At 33.2% G+C, this 6,940-nt stretch overlaps 1 pseudogene; it reads right to left on the reverse strand.

Annotated features, from left to right (window-relative positions):
• Window positions 1-3,968: 3,968 nt before the first annotated feature.
• On the reverse strand, window positions 3,969-6,508 carry LOC139902091 (probable myosin-binding protein 6; annotated as a pseudogene).
• Between the last annotated feature and the right edge of the window lie 432 nt (window positions 6,509-6,940).

Raw genomic sequence — 6,940 nt, forward strand, 5'->3', positions numbered from 1 at the left:
GCTTATTTAAACTTCCGTAATCATGATGTTTGACGTGTTGATTTTTAGTTTTATGCCCATGGGTTAATTGTCCTTTGTCCTGGATTATTTAATATGTCCGTCTGGTTTTTGTCCATAACAGTCCATCAGTCATAAATATAAAGTGCGAGTGTCCTCGTCAAATTATCCTTATACCCGAAGTCAAATATTCCAACTAATTGGGGACTTAAACTGTAACAAGGTCTTAATACTTTGTTTAATAATTACACCAGGTTATCGACTGCGTGTAACCCAAGGTTTTAATACTTTGTTATCAATTATGCCAAGTGTCCTTGTACATAATTTCACCCTTGTTTTAATAATTCTATAGACTATTAATCCATTCCCGTGTCCGGTTAAATGAACATTATTTGTACATATAAATACCCCGCCCATCGTGTCCGATCGAGTATATATGGTTATTTATAGGGACGTCCAATTGTAAATCTTTATATTAAAATTAACAAACTATCATTTAGTTAAACAAATATAAAGCCCATTAATAGCCCATAGTCTAATTTCCACAAGTGTCGTTCTTTTGTCCAAACCCCAATTATGGTACAAAGCCCAATTACCCAATTTTAGTAATTAGCCCAACATCATGATTACTTCGTTTTAAATAAGCATAATAATAACTTAGCTACGAGACATTAAATTAAAAAGGTTGAACATAACTTACAATGATTAAAAATAGTGTAGCGTTACACGGACAGAATTTCGACTTACACCCTTACAATATGCGCTAACATACCCTTATTATTAGGATTAAAATTAAAATTAAAATTAAAATATATATATATATATATATATATATATATATATATATATATATATAAGTTTACGTATGAGTAAAGAGAAAAAGATGTAAAAAATTCGGCCGAATGCTCGGCCTTTTATAGGTGGATTTCTGACTTTCAGGGCTTTGCGAGTGCGGTGGATTTTTCTCTTTAGAGCTCCGCGAGTGCGGAGCTGTGGAATCCAGCTCACACAAGCTTGGCTCCTAGCTTGCCGACGGTTTATATAATATAATATAATATAATATATATATTAATTTTAAGAATTAATTATATATTATATTATATTCATGTGCATAGTTGACTTGTAATTTTTAGTTCGTTGCGTCGAGCGTTGAGAGTTGACTCTGGTCCCGGTTCTGGATTTTCGAACGTCCTTGCGTATACTTTAATATCTTGTACTTTGCGTTTCGCGTTTTGTACTCTTGTAATTTTGAGACGTTTCTTATCAATAATTGGAACCTCTTTGATTGTACTTTGTACTTTTTAGCTTTTTGGTCGTTTGCGTCTTCAATTCGTCGAATCTGTCTTTTGTCTTCACCTTTTATTATTTAAACGAATATCACTTGTAAATAGAACAATTGCAACTAAAAGCTTGTCTTTCTTGAGGGATAATGCTATGAAATATATGTTCGTTTTTAGCATTATCAAGTATTATTAATTATTAATTAGTATTATACATAAAATACTACGACGAGGTCATGAGCGTGTCATTTTCAAAATGGGTTTCGAGCGGGATAGAGTTAAGGAAATTATGGGTTATAATTATGGAGGTTATGGGTAATATTCGCAAGTCAAACCTAGTGTTTATCATCTCCGTTACGTCTACATACTTTCCTACAATATTGAATCTCAATATTGATACGTAAGCACTCATATTTTATCTTTTATATATTAATTGTGTATCCATGTCTAGTGCTCGAGTATATATATTTATACATGCTTGTATGCTAAATTTCGTCGTTAAACAGTGATGATGAATCACGAAGTAAATACATATATTACTGATAAAAGGTATATGATATGCATGTTTTTGAAAAGCTGGCGAAAAATCAATAACTTTTCATTTAGATATCGAATAGTTTCGATGAATGAATTAAAAGATATGATCAACTGAATTATGATTGACGTTAATTGAAATTGCTTTTGAATCTGCAATTAAGATTTAAACAACTTGTTTACAAGATTGATAAAATGGATTTTTAAATATTACCAGCCGAGTAAATGAAATCTTATATAAGGCACGTCTCGTTTTATTAAACTATTGTCAAAATTGACTTTTTGAAACAACTTTGGATAACTTTTGTATGTCGATCTCGAGCATTAGGATTGTGATACACTATGCCCTGACCTAGCTTAATAGACATTTATTGACCAACATATGTTCTCTAGGTTGAGATCTACGGTTATTTGGTAATCCGAGTTTCAGTCACATTTTGGTGAACGACTTTATATGCTGCTAAGGTGAGTTTCATTTGCTCCCTTTTTAATTACTTTTGCAATCAATATTTTTGGGCTGAGAATACATGCACTTTATTTTAAACGCAATGGATACAAGTACATACTAAATTCTACACTGAGTTTGAACCAAAAATCCTTTAGCTTTGGTAACTAGTAACTGTCGGTTATAAGAACTGGTGGGCGCGAGTAGTAGTATATGGATCCATAGGGCTTGATATCTCCGTCCGAGCTAGAGCACTAGCCTTTTAACGGACGTATGCTATTTGAGAAGCGTACACGTTGGTTTGCGTGTATTATTAAGATGATTATACAAAGGGTACAAATTATATATACATTAAGTTTAGTTACCAGGGTGCTCAATCTTGTAGAATATTTTGATAAACGTTTCTGGATGAAACAACTGAAATCTTGTGATCCACCTTTATATACAGATTATATGATACATTAAAACTATGAACTCACCAACCTTTGTGTTGACACTTGTTAGCATGTTTATTCTCAGGTTCCCTAGAAGTCTTCCGATGTTTGCTTATAAGTTAGACAAGCTTTGTGCATGGAGTCATACATGCTTTATTCAAGAAAATGTTGCATTCACAAAATCATCACCATGTATCTTATTTGACTGCATTGTCAACGGAAGTACTATTGTAAACTATTATTTACGGTGATTGTCTATATGTAGAAATCATCAGATATCGAAAACCTTTGATTTAAATATTTATTTATGGTGTGCCTTTTCAAAAGAATGCAATGTTTACAAAACGTATCATATAGAGGTCAAATACCTCGCAATGAAATCGATGAATGACGTGTTCGTCCATATGGATTTGGAGCGATCGTCACACCACGATTTCTCGGATTTTCTTGCTAATTTGTAATAATTTCTTGTAAAATTCGTAATTTCTAAGATTTTCTCGCTCATTTCTCGGATATTCTTGTAAAATCTCGTATAAACGTGTATAAATATACATATATTTATGTTTTTATGTATATTTTTATTTAAAAAACTATAAAGTCAACGTAAGTCAACGTCCGAGATCCCCCCGAGATTATTCCGAGATGCCGAGATCTCCCTAAAAATGTCCAAACGAGATCTCCCCGAGATCCGAATTCTCCAACCTTGACTGCACCTGACTAAGGGGTAGTTGACGGAATTAATAAAACGAATTAACCAATTTTTTTTTGTTTTTTTGTTTTTTTTTTGTTTAAGCTATTCGAGAAAGAGGTAATCTATACAAATGTCGGGCTTGATAGGCTAGCTGATTTTGTGACCGTTACGACCTTATTTGTTGGTTATCACAATGTTACTAGCGAGTATTAGACATGAAATAATTTATAAGGATATCATAACTCGACCACTAAGCTATCTTACGATGATCTAGTCAACGACATGAATGTTATCTAAAATTATTATGTCAAGAAAAATATGTTTCAAATGATACTATCTTTTGAAATACAAGCATTTTATATATTATAAATAAAACTATCAAGAAACTAGCAATTATAATGAACCAAAGAAATAACCACGCCCTACTTACCTTAGAGACTCCACCCAATAAAACGTCGCGACATTACTAACCCAAAGACCACGCCCTATATTCCAAACTAACCCTAACTAAAGGAATACCTTACGAACAAAGAAATACGAAACAAGGAAATTCCAAAATCATTATTTGAATTCTTGAAAACTGTCAATCACCTGCCAAACCAAAATCAGAAAACCAAATCATAGTCTTATAAGTGTCCGAATCCAAGGATGAATAATCATCCCGTTCGCCAACGTCATTGTAAGTTTTTCATTAACAAGAGTAGCCCGTTCATGCCAAATACATTTCAATTGATTTCTTTTTAATTAGTAATAAAATGAAATGATGTTTATGTGGCCATCTTTTTTTCTTTCTTACGCTTAAAAGGAGACAATGAGCTATATGTCACTATTTAAATATTTGGTTTTGGTCACGACAAAGTGCACCTAATTAACATGTCGTAATTATGTGCCTATAAAAAAAAGGAGATTAATCTTTGATTTGTCAAGAAAAAGAAAAGAAAAGCGAAATCAAACAAACATTCAATAATAAATAAATAAATAAATAAATAAATAAAAAATCATCGTCTAAGAGCATTTTAGCTAAACATCAAAATTTAACTTACTTGCAAATCTAACTCAATGCTATAGTTTTATAGCTAATATTTCCAACAACCATAATATCATCAAACTTTCAACTTGATCACCTCTGCAACTTCCTAAGATGTTCAGCTATTTCCGTAAGAAGCTTAGTTCCTTGATCACCCTTTTCGAGCGCCATTGCAGTCTTTTTCAAGAATCCGCTCTCAGCTTCAATCGTCGCCAATTTCTCCCTCAATATATTCACTTCCATCCTAAGTGCCGCATTATCTCCTTCGCCTGCTAATTAACGTTTTCAAAAATTTTCAAGAATTCGATAAGAAACGTGACAACTTCAACTCATTTACTTATCAACAGATAGCTAAAAAATATAAGTACAAGTTTTTTATATGGGTGTTGACAAATCCACTAAAATTGAAAGATACACTACTTTTATCCATTAATGAGTTGTACAGTACAACTCATCAATGCATAAAATGGTCAATCAGTGTTGGATTTATCATTAGCCTTTTTATATACCTGTAGTTTCATTATTATCGCCGTGATGCTCTTTTTGAGAAGATGAATGAACATGCTTTTCAAAATCTTTCAACATTTAAAAAAGCTGTGATCTTTCACTTTCATAGTTTATCGATGTTTCCTCATTGTTTCCCTTTACATTATGATCTTCTACAACGCTATTAGAATCCGATTTCTCGACAGAAGAGGATAAAGATCGTGTCTGCAAATCATCATAATATTCTTCAAATCCTTCACTATTAACCTTTTTAATTTCTCCATAACGGTCTCTATAAGTATCAAGTTCAGCTTCCAAAACTCGAACATCTTCCTCTTTTTTAAGAAGCAAATCTTTAAGTATTTGAATAGCTTCTTCATCAAATTCAGCTTGTTCATCCATCATTCTTTGATATTGTAATGCTTCCATATGAACACCAGCTTTTTCAGCTTGTAAACGTGTAATCATAGCCATTGCATTGTTGGCTGCAACTGTAGCTGCGCTACGTTCTTCATCGAGTTCCATAAATAATGTAATAAGTGTTCTTTTATTGTCACTAACTTGTTTCTTTAGTTGTTGAAGAATTGAATAACCGTTTGTTGTTGATGATAATTCTTCTATGGGTTCTGAAAATACATCGAGTTTATCGAAATGAGTTTTCTTTGGTTGCTTAATCCCAATTCTTGGACTGTTTAAAACTTGTTCTGATAAAGGGATATTAAATAACTTGTTTCCTATTATATTATTACTAGGCGTTTTGAAAACGTCTTCGTTCATTTCACGTTTTACGTTTACCTTTGATCCATGTTGGTCCTCGAGCATATCGGGTTCTTTATCGGATACAAATTTAAGATCCGTAAACCGATTTTGCGACATTGGTGCGAGTGAAGAAATTGGCCTAGGTGAAGAATTGGGAAACAATGAAGAATATGTTCTAGGAGAAGCCGGTGCTAATTGAGAATACGATTTAGGGGACGATGTTGGTGCTAATGACGAAAACGCCCTTGGAGATGAAAACGCTCGAGGAGTTGTTGGCAAAAACGAAGAAGAACGAAGGCTCGATAAGCTTCTAGAAAACTCTTTATTAGGTTCTTTTGGCTTCAATGAGTCACCACAACATGAACATAGCCCTGGTTCAATCACCTTGTCGATTTTACTACGATCGACAATTTTCTTTTTCGGTTTCACAAATTTCTTGTTATTATTATCATCATCGTTATCTGTTTCGTAGTTACTATCACTATCATCCGACTCTTTTTCAACTGTTTACGAAAGAAGACAACCTTCGCACATGGTTCGAATATCGGATAATTCTCTATGGACATGACAATACGCTAACGATGATATGTCTTTTTTGTGAGATTCACATATAGATTCATTGTAATACAAATTAGGATTCTTGCCACAAAGTGCATGATCAACGCGCGTGCACAACACGCATGGTGGGTCTAATTCGAATATATCAGCGAATTTGTTGGAAATAAATGAAAGGAAATTATCAAGGTATAGTGAAATTATTAGCATCCATTCGAGAATAGCCCATACGACGAAATGTGGGAATATACCGAGCTCTTCTTCTACGAACATTCTAAATGTTCGTTTTGTTGAAGCCATTATATGATCAAACTCGAGAAACAAAGAGAAAACAAAGTTCAGAATGGTAGAAAACTAAAGGAAATGTGATACACAGAGCAATACAGTAATATGATCATTTTTGTAATATGTGAACAATAGAGTAATATGTATTATTACTACTATTTTTAGTAAAAATGTAACAATCAAGCAAGTAGTAAGATTGTATGATCCACCTTTTTCTCAATTTAGAAATAGTAAGAGAGAGTAGAGAGTGTCATTGAAGTAGTCTATGAAGTTTTCCAGCCTACAATCTAGAAGCCCACCTTCTAGATATTCAAAGTAGGCAACCTTGACAACTCATATGGAAGTAGCAAAGTTGATGACGATGACGGCCGCCAACCTTCTCCGTTCACACCATTCCACCGCCATAGAATTTTTACTATAAATAGAGGTGCAAACCTCAGTTGTAAA

The sequence above is a fragment of the Rutidosis leptorrhynchoides genome, chromosome 3, assembly GCF_046630445.1.
Source record: "Rutidosis leptorrhynchoides isolate AG116_Rl617_1_P2 chromosome 3, CSIRO_AGI_Rlap_v1, whole genome shotgun sequence".
Classification (NCBI taxonomy): Eukaryota; Viridiplantae; Streptophyta; class Magnoliopsida; order Asterales; family Asteraceae; genus Rutidosis; species Rutidosis leptorrhynchoides.